The sequence below is a fragment of the Centruroides sculpturatus genome, unplaced genomic scaffold (assembly GCF_000671375.1).
Source record: "Centruroides sculpturatus isolate CEXI.00-Female unplaced genomic scaffold, Cexi_2.0 scaffold128, whole genome shotgun sequence".
In the NCBI taxonomy this organism is placed as follows: domain Eukaryota; kingdom Metazoa; phylum Arthropoda; class Arachnida; order Scorpiones; family Buthidae; genus Centruroides; species Centruroides sculpturatus.
The window spans coordinates 256,211-275,354 of record NW_019385268.1 but is presented as its reverse complement, the minus strand read 5'-3'; the positions used below and the strand labels follow the sequence as shown (position 1 = coordinate 275,354).

Genomic DNA, 19,144 nt, shown 5'->3' with positions numbered 1-19,144 from the left:
GGCAGTGTTCCGCAACCTTTTTCTACTTGCGGCACACCCATGACTCAACACGGCACACCAAAATGTTATTCCCCTCAAAAACGTATGATATGATACTATTAATAGAATTACATAATGCCACTAACCTATTATTATTGTTATTAAACAGATACCAACACCTGTGAGCAAATTTTCTTTACATATAATTTATTAGAATACATAAAAATGGGTGGCTTGTAATAAAGAATAAACAAACATCATCTTATTTCATCAGTGTTGCGGCAGAGAATGAAATACATACAAAAGATAACGTAAGAAACACAACAACATACATACATAAGAACATACAACATACATACATAAGAAACACAACAACTGTGATAAAAATATATAAATAAAATTTGAAATTAACAGAATATGTAAAAGTTCACGTCACACCTTTCACCATGTGACGGCACATCAGTGTGCCGCAGCACACTGGTTGCGGAACACTGCTATATGGTGTTGTGTCTATGCGCAATAATCCGAAAGGATGAGACTACGGATGAGAATATGGATGAGACACTTTATTATTTGTACGGCTGGTTACACAGTTAACGGTCAATGATGTCAAGCGCGGGCGAAGAATGGTTCAACTGCGTTCCCTTTTTCGTTTTTCCCCTCTCCTCCTTCACTTCCGTCCCTAACTCCCACACCCTCCAATAAATCTCTCATCCCGGGTAAACACCCTGATCGGGTCGTATCCACCACGTGTCTCTCCAAGTTTCCCCTTTCGCTGTTGGTGGGCCCACTTGTTGTTGCATCCCTCATATCCTCCCCACCTTGGTCCTCTGCTTCCAATGGGAGGACCAATTGGATGGGGCGGCTGATGCGCTTCCGATCAGGGAGCCTCATACGGCATGTTTGCACACAACCATCGCGGCCGGCAATCAGCTCTTCGATCACGGCCGTCCTCCACATCTGTCTAGGTAGCGAGTCCTCCCTAAGAAGAACAAGAGCTCCTTCACGGGGTGGTGGCAGTTTCTTCCTGACCCTACGAACCTGATGAAAGCTTTGTAGGTCAAGCAAGTATTCCTTTTGCCATCGTCTCCAGAAACTGTCGGTGATCGACTGTTGATGACGCCACTGTCTCACGAGGTCATGAATTGGGGTATGATTATTAGGCTCTGGGAGGTCAGAGATTCTTTTCCCTATCAAGAAGTGAGAGGGAGTGAGTGCTTCTGGCTCCTCGGTGTCATAATTGTGTACCAGAGGCCTGCTATTGAGGGCGGCTTCTACCCCGGTGAGTACGGTAGACATTTGTTCTGCATTTACTAGGCTTTTCCCTAGTATTTTGCAAAGGCATCTCTTCATGCTCCCCACCATTCTCTCCCACCATCCTCCCCACCAAGCCGCCTTCTCCACATTAAAGACCCAAGTGATGCCGTGGTGGGCAGAGTAGCGGGTAATCTGCTTATCAGAGAGTGACTGCCAGAGATCCCATAGTTCTTTGTTGGCTGCGTGGAATGATTTGGCATTGTCGGAGTAGATCTTGTGAGGGAGGCCTCGCCGTCCTACAAAGTGCTGTAAACAAAGGAGGAAACTGTCTGTTGACATGCTCGAAGACAGCTCTAGATGTACAGCTCTCGTTGTGGCGCAGGTGAACAGTGTAATGTACGACTTCTCTATTGACTGACCCTTTCAGATATACAGTGGGCCGGCAAAGTCTACTCCTGTGATTGAGAAAGGCGGAGAGGGTAATACACGGTCAGGAGGGAGGGGGGCTTCGGTTTCTTGGTAAGGCTGACTCCTTTGGCGCTGGCACGATAGGCATCTATGTAGCACGGTCTTGATTACTTGACGAGCTTGCAGGATCCAGAACTCTTCTCTCAGGTTGGCAAGAACCACACGAGTGCCCATATGCCCCAGGCATAAGTGGCAGTCCATGATGAGGAGATGGGTGAAGGTGTGTCGGCCGTCTAGTAGAATTGGATGCTGTGTGGAAGCGCGGACATCCGCAAATTTCAATCGGCCCGTTACTCTTAGGATCCCATTGGACAGGAATGGGTGGAAGCGATAAATGGGTGATTTTTCTGATATGAGTGTACCGGAGTTGAGTGCTATTAACTCGTTAGCGAAATATGTCTTCTGTGCTGATCTGATCCAGTGGTCTCTCGCTGAGCTTACTTCGTCTGCTGAGAGTTCTCCTTTCGGGTGGTTATTCCGGGGGTGAATTTTACAAAGTGTAATGAAGNGTCATTGTGAAAAGATATTATGTAAAAAGTTGAAGATGTGTAATTGTCAAATGACCTGTAATATTTGTTTAATAATTAATCATTACCAAGTTGCAAAAAAATGTATCATAATTAGTGTTGTAACGAATAGTATATTTGGCCTCAGGCCGAATACCGAATATTCGGCCAGGAGCGTAGCCGAATAGCCGAATATTCGGCCAAACTATTCGGCTCGATTAACGCACATACGAAAATTGGCGCGCAAACCGCATTATGGCCAGGACCTGCTCTCCATTGGTTCACTGTCACAATTTGCTTTGCCAATTGCGTTAATTCTTGACAGTTGTAGCGGACAGACAAGAGCGATGTAGCAGTATGAGATAAATGATGATATCAAATGCGAATAACAATGAAATGACCTACACGTATAAATTACGGAAAAAGAACAGAGAAAGACCGCAAAGTGAAAATGTGAAAATAAATATGGCATTGAGTTGATAGCATAATTGAACAAGTCGAAGCAGCTTATTGGTACAAAATTTGCGGCCGTCAATGCCAAACAAGTGTTGTCATAGACTTCGGAAAGCTAAATGCTTGTAACAAAAGTCACTTAGCGTGCACGGGCAAAAGCCTGGGGCCGTTCGGGCTATCGAGCTGTCTCGAATCTGTGAAATCATAACTGTGACATATACCGACATCCTATCTGTCTCTTTTCTCTGTTATCACCAGGCTATGAGTCACATAATTGTAAAATGGAAAATCTATGACGGAAAAGTGACGAATCAAAAGTATCATGAGCGTGTATTATGATGTATGCATAGGCATACGTGGACTAGAAAGATAGAGGAAAGAGAAAGGAAAGAGCAAAGATGAGCGCTTAAAACGGATAGACAGGGGATGTGTGTGACGATTCTTGAACGAATAGGTGTGTACGTGTGCTGATATTTTTAATTATAAATTGTAAATACGTGTGACTAATATTATTTTTTTTTATTTTGTGCATGTAATAAGTTATAAATAAATATAAACAAACAACACTAACCCGATAACATTAAATCTAAATATCAAAATGATTAATTTACTGTGTTTTTGCTACTTCTTACTCCTGTTTTTAGGTATTCGGTATTCGGCCGAATAGTGATTAAATATTCGGTATTTGGCTGAATAGCGAAAAATAGGTCAAATATGCCGAATACCGAATAGTAACCGAATATTCGTTACATCACTAATCATAATGCTTTTAAAGACAGTGAAAATTATTGTTCCAGTTGCTATTTGCTAAAGTTTATGGTCTGTTTATAGGAATGATGTCTAACTTATAAATTAGATGACACTCTATAATCATACATACTTTGTCAGAAAAGTTCCAGGACAAAGCTCATAAAAAATAGAAAATTACAATTACCAACTAATGATCCTAGCTCCTGGCAAAGTAGTCCCCTCAGCTATCTATACACAATTGTCAATGTTTCTTGGATGTCTGGAAGCAAGCTTCAAGTGTGATGCTTGTTAGCTCATTTGTCACAGTCTGTTGGATGTCTGTGATATCTTGATGAAACATCCCTTTCAGTTGCTACCCTTTGTCAGAAAAGTGTGACTTTTCTTGTTTCTGTGAGTGAAAAAGCAACTGATGTTTTTTCAAGACATCACAGATATCCAACGGACTATGACAAATAAGCTAACAAGCATCACACTTGAAGTTTTCTCTGCTTGCTTCCAGACCTCCCAGAAACATTGGCAATTGTGTATAGATAGCTGAGGGGACTACTTTGCCAGGAGCTAGGACCATTAGTTAATACTTGCAATTTTCTATTTTTTACAAGCTTTGTCCTGAGAGTTTTCTGATAAATGATGTACTATAGGTAAGCAGTTGCTTATTGTTGACTATTTTTGGCTATATCAAAAGTTATGGTTTATATCTAGAATCTGAACAGAGGCAATTTAAACCATGACTTTATTTTCAGACTTTTCACTGCTGGCAGTATGTGTAAGTTCAGTATATGCATGATTAATTATATATGTGTTCTGTGTGTGTAAGTTTTAATAGAGAAATAAAAATACAAAACTTAGTTATGATGATCAAAAAATTTTCTATTCACAAAATTAAGTAAATACACTATACTCATTTTAAAAAGTATTTTCAAGAGTAATATCAAAGTTTAATTCTTGTTTGTATTTATATATATTTCAAAATAGTAATTTCAGAATGTATATTACATTGATGTACTGTACTTTGTCAAATGTTCGAAAAGTTGTTTGATGTCCAGTTATCAATAGCATCTGAAAGCAATGATATACAGCAGTTGTGTACAAATAGGGTGCAAGTGTTATAAGAAAATATCATGAATTTTCATAAATTTGAGTACAATTCATCTCTGTTTCATTAAATTGTTATATAAAAACAAGAATAGAAATTGAAATTTTGAAGATATGACCAGTTCTTAAAAATATAAAGTACAGTAGAACCTCGATTATCCGGACTAATTGAGGATGAAGGTAGTCTGGATAAGTAAAAATTCGGATAATCGAAACAAATACTTTGTCTTTGTTGACAACAAAATAGGACAGTTGACAACAAAATAGGAAGCTAACTGAATAAAGATTGAAAACTTGCCAAGTGTTGATAAAGAATGTCACTTCATTGTGCCAGTATACAAACATAAATAACAACACGGTTTCGACAACAACAACAATACTTTGTTTTTTAATGATAATACAACACGTTTTCTTTTCAATGACATATTGGTAATATTAAAAGTAAATAGTGTATTTAAATCGTGATCAAATTTTCAAGAAACAAATGTTCGTATTGAATTTGGACTACAACTGACCAACGCTAACAGACTACCTATTGTTTAAAAGGCCCTCTGGTGGTGCAAGAAGACTGATTTTATAAAATAAAAAGCAGTTGAAACTGCATTTTTATGAATAAAAATTTGACAAACTATTTATTGTTTTATGATGAGTAAAATTTTTTCGTCGCATTCGTAGCTTTTAAGTAATGCGTAAACCTTCAAAACGCGAGGCCCTTCGGACCACAAGGCATAGGCAGTGGCCCACATTGCCCATGCCTTACGCCACCCTTGGTCATAGAAATGATGTAATTTGAAAATAAAATTATTTATAAATATGTATGTCAAGTTATATTTTTATTACGACGCAAAATATATTTGAGAGTTTACAGCCACTGTACTGGGTGAGACATTGTTGAAACAAAAAAAGTTATGCATTCCATCACGTACATAAACAGTATCGTAATTTGCCAAGTGCAAATCAGCAAATTTGTAAAATTTTTGTTTATTTTGAACAATCCGGATAATCGAAAATCTGGATAATAGCAGTCCGGATAATTGAGGTTTTGTATTTGTATTGTAATTGTATTTTTTTAGCAATTTGATTTTTTATTGACGTATTTGGCTGCCTGAAGAAGATAGAATGCTGTTCCATTTAGTGTGTATTATAAGTTATTTATAGATATAAATTGTCTATCACTTAGTGTGCAAAGATATGATTGCATCTCATTCAGTCATCAGAAGTGTTATGATTTTACTGGCAGTATAACCTACTTAATCAAAAGTATAACAGCAGTATTATCTAGATGACCTTCAGCATGTCTTTCCCACAGATATGCCAATTTGGCTGAAAAAAATGGATATAGCAGCAGCAGCAGCAGCAGCAGGATAACCTATATATATATAAAAATGAATGTATGTGTGTGTGTCTGTCTGTCCTTCATGCATTACCACATCGTTTATCCGATTGCCGTGAAACTTTGGGAAGTTGTTTAATATACTCCCGTGAAGGTTTGTGGCATAGTACAATTGCCATAAAACGTTGGGAAGTTTTTTAATACACTCCGGCATAGTACATTTAACTTACGATAGATGGCACGCGTTTATACGAGCATTTCACTGTGTTTTCGATCGATTTCAAATTGTGAAGACCATTTCCCCCCTCCAAAAAATATTTCTATATATGCATTTGTGAAATGTTATTTACGATATTTGTAATAATTTTTGTTTAATCACTTTATTTCAAGTTTTTTTTTGATAATTATGTATTTGCTGGAACTTTGTTAAAATTTTAACTGTACCCCAAACAACAACCGAAGTTGTAGGAAGAAATTCACGTATTTTATTGATCTAGGTATCCCCCCTTTTCCAAATTTTAATATCAACTCAAAATAATTTAAAAAGACAAATTACAATAAAACGGTTTATTATCCAACTATCAGAAATTTCACAATGTGCCAAGGAAGAGAAGAAGGAGCAATTAAAAAATTAAAATTATAAAGGATTAAAAATATATATATATATAAATGGAGAATATCGCACTTTTGACAATCGCTGTGAGTGTATGGGCTACATTTGGAGAATCCGTGCTTATTGTGTGGACAACTGTATGTGGCCAGCTCACGCTTCGGAAAACCTTCTGATTTATTCGTGCACAAACCACCAGATAGAAAAACAAAAAATATTGTGTATCCACAAACACTCCAATAAATAAATAGAATTGAAACGACACTGAAATGTTTTTCTGACGAAAATGAATAATAATAATAAGTTTAAATAAAAATGATAAAATGTAAATTTAATTTTATCATAACGAGTTTGCTTAAATTTCCTTTCTTCTGAGATTGCAGCAATGCGCGACGGGTAAGCTAGTATGTCAATAAAAATAGTCATGTAGTACTTCCAGACCAACAATATGAATGTTCTGTAATGTTCTGCAAGGAGTCCCAATGTAAATATGAAAAATATGTTACATCTTCTAGAAGTGTAAATATACTGAATCAACACTAATACAATGCATGGAATTCTGATGTCATTAATTGGGTTGTTGCCAATTTCAACAATGCTATGATCAAGAAACATAAGTCCATATCAAAACAGCTCGAGATGGTAAAGCAGGGAGGTCAGATATAGTGAGAAACTAGATCTGTATTCCTATTTTTGACATGTTCTTTGATTTTTTTACTGACTCTGTAACAGTGTAACAATGTCTTACACCTGCACTCTATCATTTCATATTAGTACACCCCCTTGAAATTTATACTTATTAGTCATGGATATGATGCATTTAATTATCAGATCAAAATGCCAAAATGGTGGAAATCATTTTGGCTAGAAGTGTGTCAAAAATTATTGTTATAATTAGTAGTTAGCATTATGCTAAATAAAGTATTAATTATAAGAGCTATTGAATTATACTAAATATCTTTTCAATATAAAAAAAGAGTAAACTTTATTACAGTGATTAGTAATCATATGATTGTACCTATTATAAGTATTAACTGAATGTTCAAAAGTAATTTAAAGTTTGACAAAACTATTGAGCACTTACTTATTACATGATTGTGTATATTTATCATCAAGATCATATTTGAATATGTTCAGTGACATCCAAATGTGACTTTAGACAAGGGACAGCTGAACCTGATACTAGAAAACATCCATATATTTATATTATATACAGTACAATATTGGTTAAGAAAAAAGGAAATCATTCCTATTTTCAGCATAAAAGTTGTGGTTATTTTTACTTTAAAATTTCAATGCTACAAAATGTAGGATTATCTGAATAGTCTGTGCTCATTTTCTTGCTATCCTTGTGAATTTTGTTTGAAGTGCACACAATACTTTGTTTATTTATTTATTTATTTACATTTAGTTGGAAACATCAGAGATGATTATATTCCACCCCCCTAATAACAAAAAAAATGATCCCCAATAAAATGATTACAAAATATAAAAGATATAACAGACATAAAAAATAAAATTTATAAATAAAGTAAAACAACAGTTACATTATATATTATATAAAATAGATTTACATTTATTTAAAAAAAAATTAAAAGCATGATATAGGTAAGGTTCAACAAGCTGTTTGTGAGATGCTATATGGCAGTGTTCCGCAACCTTTTTCTACTTTCGGCACACCCATGACTCAACACAGCACACCAAAATGTTATTCCCCTCAAAAACGTATGATATGATACTATTAATAGAATTACATAATGCCACTAACCTATTATTATTGTTATTAAACAGATACCAACACCTGTGAGCAAATTTTCTTTACATATAATTTATTAGAATACATAAAAATGGGTGGCTTGTAATAAAGAATAAACAAACATCATCTTATTTCATCAGTGCTGTGGCAGAGAATGAAATACATACAAAAGATAACGTAAGAAACACAACAACATACATACATAAGAACATACAACATACATACATAAGAAACACAACAACTGTGATAAAAATATATAAATAAAATTTGAAATTAACAGAATATGTAAAAGTTCACGTCACACCTTTCACCATGTGACGGCACATCAGTGTGCCGCAGCACACTGGTTGCGGAACACTGCTATATGGTGTTGTGTCTATGCGCAATAATCCGAAAGGATGAGACTACGGATGAGAATATGGATGAGACACTTTATTATTTGTACGGCTGGTTACACAGTTAACGGTCAATGATGTCAAGCGCGGGCGAAGAATGGTTCAACTGCGTTCCCTTTTTCGTTTTTCCCCTCTCCTCCTTCACTTCCGTCCCTAACTCCCACACCCTCCAATAAATCTCTCATCCCGGGTAAACACCCTGATCGGGTCGTATCCACCACGTGTCTCTCCAAGTTTCCCCTTTCGCTGTTGGTGGGCCCACTTGTTGTTGCATCCCTCATATCCTCCCCACCTTGGTCCTCTGCTTCCAATGGGAGGACCAATTGGATGGGGCGGCTGATGCGCTTCCGATCAGGGAGCCTCATACGGCATGTTTGCACACAACCATCGCGGCCGGCAATCAGCTCTTCGATCACGGCCGTCCTCCACATCTGTCTAGGTAGCGAGTCCTCCCTAAGAAGAACAAGAGCTCCTTCACGGGGTGGTGGCAGTTTCTTCCTGACCCTACGAACCTGATGAAAGCTTTGTAGGTCAAGCAAGTATTCCTTTTGCCATCGTCTCCAGAAACTGTCGGTGATCGACTGTTGATGACGCCACTGTCTCACGAGGTCATGAATTGGGGTATGATTATTAGGCTCTGGGAGGTCAGAGATTCTTTTCCCTATCAAGAAGTGAGAGGGAGTGAGTGCTTCTGGCTCCTCGGTGTCATAATTGTGTACCAGAGGCCTGCTATTGAGGGCGGCTTCTACCCCGGTGAGTACGGTAGACATTTGTTCTGCATTTACTAGGCTTTTCCCTAGTATTTTGCAAAGGCATCTCTTCATGCTCCCCACCATTCTCTCCCACCATCCTCCCCACCAAGCCGCCTTCTCCACATTAAAGACCCAAGTGATGCCGTGGTGGGCAGAGTAGCGGGTAATCTGCTTATCAGAGAGTGACTGCCAGAGATCCCATAGTTCTTTGTTGGCTGCGTGGAATGATTTGGCATTGTCGGAGTAGATCTTGTGAGGGAGGCCTCGCCGTCCTACAAAGTGCTGTAAACAAAGGAGGAAACTGTCTGTTGACATGCTCGAAGACAGCTCTAGATGTACAGCTCTCGTTGTGGCGCAGGTGAACAGTGTAATGTACGACTTCTCTATTGACTGACCCTTTCAGATATACAGTGGGCCGGCAAAGTCTACTCCTGTGATTGAGAAAGGCGGAGAGGGTAATACACGGTCAGGAGGGAGGGGGGCTTTGGTTTCTTGGTAAGGCTGACTCCTTTGGCGCTGGCACGATAGGCATCTATGTAGCACGGTCTTGATTACTTGACGAGCTTGCAGGATCCAGAACTCTTCTCTCAGGTTGGCAAGAACCACACGAGTGCCCATATGCCCCAGGCATAAGTGGCAGTCCATGATGAGGAGATGGGTGAAGGTGTGTCGGCCGTCTAGTAGAATTGGATGCTGTGTGGAAGCGCGGACATCCGCAAATTTCAATCGGCCCGTTACTCTTAGGATCCCATTGGACAGGAATGGGTGGAAGCGATAAATGGGTGATTTTTCTGATATGAGTGTACCGGAGTTGAGTGCTATTAACTCGTTAGCGAAATATGTCTTCTGTGCTGATCTGATCCAGTGGTCTCTCGCTGAGCTTACTTCGTCTGCTGAGAGTTCTCCTTTCGGGTGGTTATTCCGGGGGTGAATTTTACAAAGTGTAATGAAGCGGAGGATCCATGCTGTTACTCGGAGGAGGTGTATGTAGCTACTGAAGCGAGATGTATCTAACAATTTGATATGGGCTGCAGTGTGCAGGGTGACCACATGTTTGCGTTCTTCTGCGGCGCAATCTGATGGTGTCGGATGGTCATTGGCCAGCCAGTATTCTTCTGTTTGTGATAACTATTGGGGACCGCGCCACCAGGATGTGCAACTGCGTAGGTGTTCACCTACGCAGTTGCACATCCTGGTTAGGCCTCGAGATAAGTGGTCAGCTGGATTGTCTGTGCTGGGACAAGGTGCCATTGATTTGGGTTGGTGATGCTTTGAATCTCCGTCACTCGGTTTTGTACAAAGGTCTTCCATCGATTGGGGTGTCCACGGATCCAACCTAAGATCACCTTGGCGTCACTCCAAAGGACAGTGCCCTCTCTTTGAAGGTTGGTTTCAGTGGTAACGTATTTTAGCAGGCGACAACCCACCAGGGCTGCAAGCAGTTCTAGCCGAGGTAAGGTAACCCTTTTGATGGGGGCTAGACGAGCTTTGCTGCAGAGAAGACATGTGGAAATGCCTGATGGAAGATTGGTACGGATGTAAATGACAGCACCATAGGCACGCTCGCTAGCATCACAGAAGACGTGGATTTTTGCTAGATGTAGGTTAAGTCTTGTTGTTTTGATCCATCTTGGTATGTACACAAGTGACAAATGTTGTAAGTCTTCTAGCCAGTGTTTCCAATGAGTTGAGATGTCTGTTGGCAGGACTTCATCCCATTGGAGTCCGCGGAGCCAAGTGTCTTGGAAAATGATTTTCCCCGTAATGGAGACGGGTGCGAATAATCCGAGAGGATCATAGAAACGGGATGTTGTGGCAAGTAGCAGGCGTTTCGTACTGGGCGTTCCACCGCATCTGAAACAACGTCGTTATAGTCTATGGCAAACTCATCCTTCGCGGTGTCCCAGTCTACTCCGAGAATTCGTGTTTTCTGGGCATATGCTATATTCGTGTCTTCCCACAGCTTCTTCAGCAATTCCGAATTGGTAGCCCATTTTGCCATGGGAAGCTGGATCTGATCCATCATATCTGTAATGTCCCGATATATTTGTATGACAGCGGGGTCGGTATCGTCTCCTGCTGAAAAGTCGTCCATATATAGACCTTTGTCCTGTATGTGGGCAGCTGAGGGGTGGCTGATTGTGGAACTGGCAGCAAGTTCCCGGAGGGTGGCTGACAGGAGAAATGGACTGGAAGCTAGTCCGAAAGGCAGGCGTTGGAACCGGTAAACAGCCAATTCCTTCGTAGTGTGCAGATGCCTCTTTTCGTCGGTGACCACCTTAAACCAGAAGAAGCGGGTGACATCTCGGTCATCGGGGTGCAATGTTAGCTGGAGGAAGGCTTGACTGCCATCTCCCACTAATGCCCTTTTGTGAAGGCGAAAGCAGAGTAGTGTCGCTATGATGTCCGGCATCAGGTTGGGACCCACTTCCAAGGCATCATTGAGGGCAGGGTGTCCTTTCACGTGAGAAGAAGCATCAAATACGATACGCCATTTGGAAATGTTGTGTTTACTTCGGATTGCTGTGTGATGTGGCAAGTAGTAGGTCTGTTGTAATGTTGCTTGTTCGTCAACCCGTTCTACATAACCGTTGGAGAAGTAGTTGAGCATATGGCGGGTGTACATATTGCTGAACTCTATATCATTGCTGAATCTGCGACTTAGGGTTTCAAAACGGCGCAGAGCAGTTGTGCGGTTTGTATCTGTGAGGCGGATGTTCTGCTTCCAGGGTAGACGGACCTCTGCCCTTCCTCCCTTGATCCGGAAAGATTGACGGAAGCCGTCGAGCAGATGTGCATCATGGACGGTCAATGACTTCTCCTCCGACTCTCGGATGCCGAGTGTATCCAGATCCCACATTGATCGTAGTATCGGGTCCAAAGGAGTTGTAATACTATTAACCTGGACTGGGTGAATCGAGACATTAGTCCGGTTACCATTCAGAATCCAGCCAAAGTGAGATGGGACTAATGTCAGAGTGTCATTTATGCGAATAGGGCTTTCCGTTTTGACAAATCGCCAGTAAAATTCGGATCCAATTAGTATTTCAATGGGTAAATCACATGACTCCTGCTGTGGATCTGCAAGTTCTAGTGAGTCAATGAGGGGGGTGCCAACGAAACTCCTCTGGCTTCCTGGATCTAAGACACATCTAACTTGTCTTGCGGTGCCCTTTGCTCCATGAACCCAAACTCGAGCTGTCTGTAGATATGTAAAGTCTGAGTGCACATCGATTTTACTCACTGTGGCTCGAGATGTGCTAATAGTTGAGGGAGCAAACCCCGGGGTAGATATTGTGGGTTGGGTCTTAGGTGGTGTCGGTCTGTTAGCTGCAACCGTCGTGTGAGTCTGCGTTGAGTCTGCTTCACATATTGAAACGTGATGATTGCGTTCACACTGTCGACATACCAGTTTTCCTCGTCGGGGACAATTGTGAGCGGTATGGTTTTGGCCTAAGCACAGAAAACAACGGTTGGTCTCGCGCAGTTTCTCTGCGCGTTTTCTCGGATTTGTGATGAGTGTGCAGTCAGAACTGAAGTGGAGGAAGCTGTTGCAGAAGGCACACGGGGGATAGGAGGATCCTCTCCCTTTAGTGTTTCTTCCCGTGGACTTATTCCTCGTCCGGACTGCTAGAGTGGCTGCGGTAGCTCGGGATTCTTCTCTTGTCAGAAATTGGTCCTGTGTTCCATGGATAGTAGCAGCAGTAGTGATACCATCTATTTCATCTCCCACAAACTTCAGCAATAGTTCCAGATCGGATTCACTGGTACCCTTATGACGGGCATGAATGAGCCATCGTTCACACAATGAATCCGGGAATGCCCAAAGGATTTTCGGCGTTAGGATGCGTCCGTAATGGCTAATGGGCTCTCCCAGGGCCTTCAGGGCGTGCACTCTATTATTGCACTCAACGAAGAGGTCGTTCAATTCGGCGGTGGTCGGATGGATTAAAGGTTGTAAGCTCTCTAGGTAGTCGATGTGCACTTGAATTATACGGTTCTTATCTCCGTATTTCTTCAGTAATCGTGCCTTGGTCTCTGCGTACGTCCCTGCGGTTATGGCGATGCTATCGACTAGACGCTTAGCCTCACCTCGAAGATATCCCCGAAGGAAGACATGCTTCTCAATGTCCGGTATATTTGGATCCTCATCAATGGCTGCTGTGAACTGTTCCCAGAACCGTTGCCATTTAGCTATTTCTCCTTCAAACGATTCAAGGATCAAGGCGGGCAATCTGGTGCAAATGGTTGCCTGTGGTTGACTGGTAAAGGACGGGGAATCGGGACTGATGGGGCTTGCTGGGGTGAGGTCGGATGTGGCGTTCCTACGATCGAGGATTCGTTGGACTCTAATCACGGCAAGTCGGGTAGATTCTTCTCTCTCTTCACAGGCAGCAGCGTCGGTTTCGTATTCCGTGTCCTCGAGTTTACCGTGAATAGCTTCATCTAATATCTTTAACTCTCTAAGCCAGCGCTGTCCAACTTATCATAGTCCGCGGGCCATATTTTCTTCACCAAACATTTCGGGGGCCAAGAAGGTTGCTGCTGTATTCAGCCAGGTTAAGTGATGTTACGCAAACTAAATAGTACCTNATTCGGCCGAATAGTGATTAAATATTCGGTATTTGGCTGAATAGCGAAAAATAGGTCAAATATGCCGAATACCGAATAGTAACCGAATATTCGTTACATCACTAATCATAATGCTTTTAAAGACAGTGAAAATTATTGTTCCAGTTGCTATTTGCTAAAGTTTATGGTCTGTTTATAGGAATGATGTCTAACTTATAAATTAGATGACACTCTATAATCATACATACTTTGTCAGAAAAGTTCCAGGACAAAGCTCATAAAAAATAGAAAATTACAATTACCAACTAATGATCCTAGCTCCTGGCAAAGTAGTCCCCTCAGCTATCTATACACAATTGTCAATGTTTCTTGGATGTCTGGAAGCAAGCTTCAAGTGTGATGCTTGTTAGCTCATTTGTCACAGTCTGTTGGATGTCTGTGATATCTTGATGAAACATCCCTTTCAGTTGCTACCCTTTGTCAGAAAAGTGTGACTTTTCTTGTTTCTGTGAGTGAAAAAGCAACTGATGTTTTTTCAAGACATCACAGATATCCAACGGACTATGACAAATAAGCTAACAAGCATCACACTTGAAGTTTTCTCTGCTTGCTTCCAGACCTCCCAGAAACATTGGCAATTGTGTATAGATAGCTGAGGGGACTACTTTGCCAGGAGCTAGGACCATTAGTTAATACTTGCAATTTTCTATTTTTTACAAGCTTTGTCCTGAGAGTTTTCTGATAAATGATGTACTATAGGTAAGCAGTTGCTTATTGTTGACTATTTTTGGCTATATCAAAAGTTATGGTTTATATCTAGAATCTGAACAGAGGCAATTTAAACCATGACTTTATTTTCAGACTTTTCACTGCTGGCAGTATGTGTAAGTTCAGTATATGCATGATTAATTATATATGTGTTCTGTGTGTGTAAGTTTTAATAGAGAAATAAAAATACAAAACTTAGTTATGATGATCAAAAAATTTTCTATTCACAAAATTAAGTAAATACACTATACTCATTTTAAAAAGTATTTTCAAGAGTAATATCAAAGTTTAATTCTTGTTTGTATTTATATATATTTCAAAATAGTAATTTCAGAATGTATATTACATTGATGTACTGTACTTTGTCAAATGTTCGAAAAGTTGTTTGATGTCCAGTTATCAATAGCATCTGAAAGCAATGATATACAGCAGTTGTGTACAAATAGGGTGCAAGTGTTATAAGAAAATATCATGAATTTTCATAAATTTGAGTACAATTCATCTCTGTTTCATTAAATTGTTATATAAAAACAAGAATAGAAATTGAAATTTTGAAGATATGACCAGTTCTTAAAAATATAAAGTACAGTAGAACCTCGATTATCCGGACTAATTGAGGATGAAGGTAGTCTGGATAAGTAAAAATTCGGATAATCGAAACAAATACTTTGTCTTTGTTGACAACAAAATAGGACAGTTGACAACAAAATAGGAAGCTAACTGAATAAAGATTGAAAACTTGCCAAGTGTTGATAAAGAATGTCACTTCATTGTGCCAGTATACAAACATAAATAACAACACGGTTTCGACAACAACAACAATACTTTGTTTTTTAATGATAATACAACACGTTTTCTTTTCAATGACATATTGGTAATATTAAAAGTAAATAGTGTATTTAAATCGTGATCAAATTTTCAAGAAACAAATGTTCGTATTGAATTTGGACTACAACTGACCAACGCTAACAGACTACCTATTGTTTAAAAGGCCCTCTGGTGGTGCAAGAAGACTGATTTTATAAAATAAAAAGCAGTTGAAACTGCATTTTTATGAATAAAAATTTGACAAACTATTTATTGTTTTATGATGAGTAAAATTTTTTCGTCGCATTCGTAGCTTTTAAGTAATGCGTAAACCTTCAAAACGCGAGGCCCTTCGGACCACAAGGCATAGGCAGTGGCCCACATTGCCCATGCCTTACGCCACCCTTGGTCATAGAAATGATGTAATTTGAAAATAAAATTATTTATAAATATGTATGTCAAGTTATATTTTTATTACGACGCAAAATATATTTGAGAGTTTACAGCCACTGTACTGGGTGAGACATTGTTGAAACAAAAAAAGTTATGCATTCCATCACGTACATAAACAGTATCGTAATTTGCCAAGTGCAAATCAGCAAATTTGTAAAATTTTTGTTTATTTTGAACAATCCGGATAATCGAAAATCTGGATAATAGCAGTCCGGATAATTGAGGTTTTGTATTTGTATTGTAATTGTATTTTTTTAGCAATTTGATTTTTTATTGACGTATTTGGCTGCCTGAAGAAGATAGAATGCTGTTCCATTTAGTGTGTATTATAAGTTATTTATAGATATAAATTGTCTATCACTTAGTGTGCAAAGATATGATTGCATCTCATTCAGTCATCAGAAGTGTTATGATTTTACTGGCAGTATAACCTACTTAATCAAAAGTATAACAGCAGTATTATCTAGATGACCTTCAGCATGTCTTTCCCACAGATATGCCAATTTGGCTGAAAAAAATGGATATAGCAGCAGCAGCAGCAGCAGCAGGATAACCTATATATATATAAAAATGAATGTATGTGTGTGTGTCTGTGTGTGTGTGTCTGTCTGTCCTTCATGCATTACCACATCGTTTATCCGATTGCCGTGAAACTTTGGGAAGTTGTTTAATATACTCCCGTGAAGGTTTGTGGCATAGTACAATTGCCATAAAACGTTGGGAAGTTTTTTAATACACTCCGGCATAGTACATTTAACTTACGATAGATGGCACGCGTTTATACGAGCATTTCACTGTGTTTTCGATCGATTTCAAATTGTGAAGACCATTTCCCCCCTCCAAAAAATATTTCTATATATGCATTTGTGAAATGTTATTTACGATATTTGTAATAATTTTTGTTTAATCACTTTATTTCAAGTTTTTTTTTGATAATTATGTATTTGCTGGAACTTTGTTAAAATTTTAACTGTACCCCAAACAACAACCGAAGTTGTAGGAAGAAATTCACGTATTTTATTGATCTAGGTATCCCCCCTTTTCCAAATTTTAATATCAACTCAAAATAATTTAAAAAGACAAATTACAATAAAACGGTTTATTATCCAACTATCAGAAATTTCACAATGTGCCAAGGAAGAGAAGAAGGAGCAATTAAAAAATTAAAATTATAAAGGATTAAAAATATATATATATATAAATGGAGAATATCGCATTTGGAGAATCCGTGCTTATTGTGTGGACAACTGTATGTGGCCAGCTCACGCTTCGGAAAACCTTCTGATTTATTCGTGCACAAACCACCAGATAGAAAAACAAAAAATATTGTGTATCCACAAACACTCCAATAAATAAATAGAATTGAAACGACACTGAAATGTTTTTCTGACGAAAATGAATAATAATAATAAGTTTAAATAAAAATGATAAAATGTAAATTTAATTTTATCATAACGAGTTTGCTTAAATTTCCTTTCTTCTGAGATTGCAGCAATGCGCGACGGGTAAGCTAGTATGTCAATAAAAATAGTCATGTAGTACTTCCAGACCAACAATATGAATGTTCTGTAATGTTCTGCAAGGAGTCCCAATGTAAATATGAAAAATATGTTACATCTTCTAGAAGTGTAAATATACTGAATCAACACTAATACAATGCATGGAATTCTGATGTCATTAATTGGGTTGTTGCCAATTTCAACAATGCTATGATCAAGAAACATAAGTCCATATCAAAACAGCTCGAGATGGTAAAGCAGGGAGGTCAGATATAGTGAGAAACTAGATCTGTATTCCTATTTTTGACATGTTCTTTGATTTTTTTACTGACTCTGTAACAGTGTAACAATGTCTTACACCTGCACTCTATCATTTCATATTAGTACACCCCCTTGAAATTTATACTTATTAGTCATGGATATGATGCATTTAATTATCAGATCAAAATGCCAAAATGGTGGAAATCATTTTGGCTAGAAGTGTGTCAAAAATTATTGTTATAATTAGTAGTTAGCATTATGCTAAATAAAGTATTAATTATAAGAGCTATTGAATTATACTAAATATCTTTTCAATATAAAAAAAGAGTAAACTTTATTACAGTGATTAGTAATCATATGATTGTACCTATTATAAGTATTAACTGAATGTTCAAAAGTAATTTAAAGTTTGACAAAACTATTGAGCACTTACTTATTACATGATTGTGTATATTTATCATCAAGATCATATTTGAATATGTTCAGTGACATCCAAATGTGACTTTAGACAAGGGACAGCTGAACCTGATACTAGAAAACATCCATATATTTATATTATATACAGTACAATATTGGTTAAGAAAAAAGGAAATCATTCCTATTTTCAGCATAAAAGTTGTGGTTATTTTTACTTTAAAATTTCAATGCTACAAAATGTAGGATTATCTGAATAGTCTGTGCTCATTTTCTTGCTATCCTTGTGAATTTTGTTTGAAGTGCACACAATACTTTGTTTATTTATTTATTTATTTACATTTAGTTGGAAACATCAGAGATGATTATATTCCACCCCCCTAATAACAAAAAAAATGATCCCCAATAAAATGATTACTAAATATAAAAGATATAACAGACATAAAAAATAAAATTTATAAATAAAGTAAAACAACAGTTACATTATATATTATATAAAATAGATTTACATTTATTTAAAAAAAAATTAAAAGCATGATATAGGTAAGGTTCAACAAGCTGTTTGTGAGATGCTATATGGCAGTGTTCCGCAACCTTTTTCTACTTTCGGCACACCCATGACTCAACACAGCACACCAAAATGTTATTCCCCTCAAAAACGTATGATATGATACTATTAATAGAATTACATAATGCCACTAACCTATTATTATTGTTATTAAACAGATACCAACACCTGTGAGCAAATTTTCTTTACATATAATTTATTAGAATACATAAAAATGGGTGGCTTGTAATAAAGAATAAACAAACATCATCTTATTTCATCAGTGCTGCGGCAGAGAATGAAATACATACAAAAGATAACATAAGAAACACAACAACATACATACATAAGAACATACAACATACATACATAAGAAACACAACAACTGTGATAAAAATATATAAATAAAATTTGAAATTAACAGAATATGTAAAAGTTCACGTCACACCTTTCACCATGTGACGGCACA

The 19,144-nt window shown here is 38.2% G+C and overlaps 1 protein-coding gene and 1 pseudogene across 1 annotated transcript in view; one reads left to right on the top strand and one right to left on the bottom strand.

The window, feature by feature from the left end:
* LOC111636939 (nuclear receptor-binding protein-like) overlaps window positions 1-19,144 on the top strand; it is a 134,849-nt gene that overhangs the window by 80,312 nt on the left and 35,393 nt on the right. The window lies entirely within an intron of this gene.
* On the bottom strand, window positions 10,187-12,158 carry LOC111636914 (annotated as a pseudogene).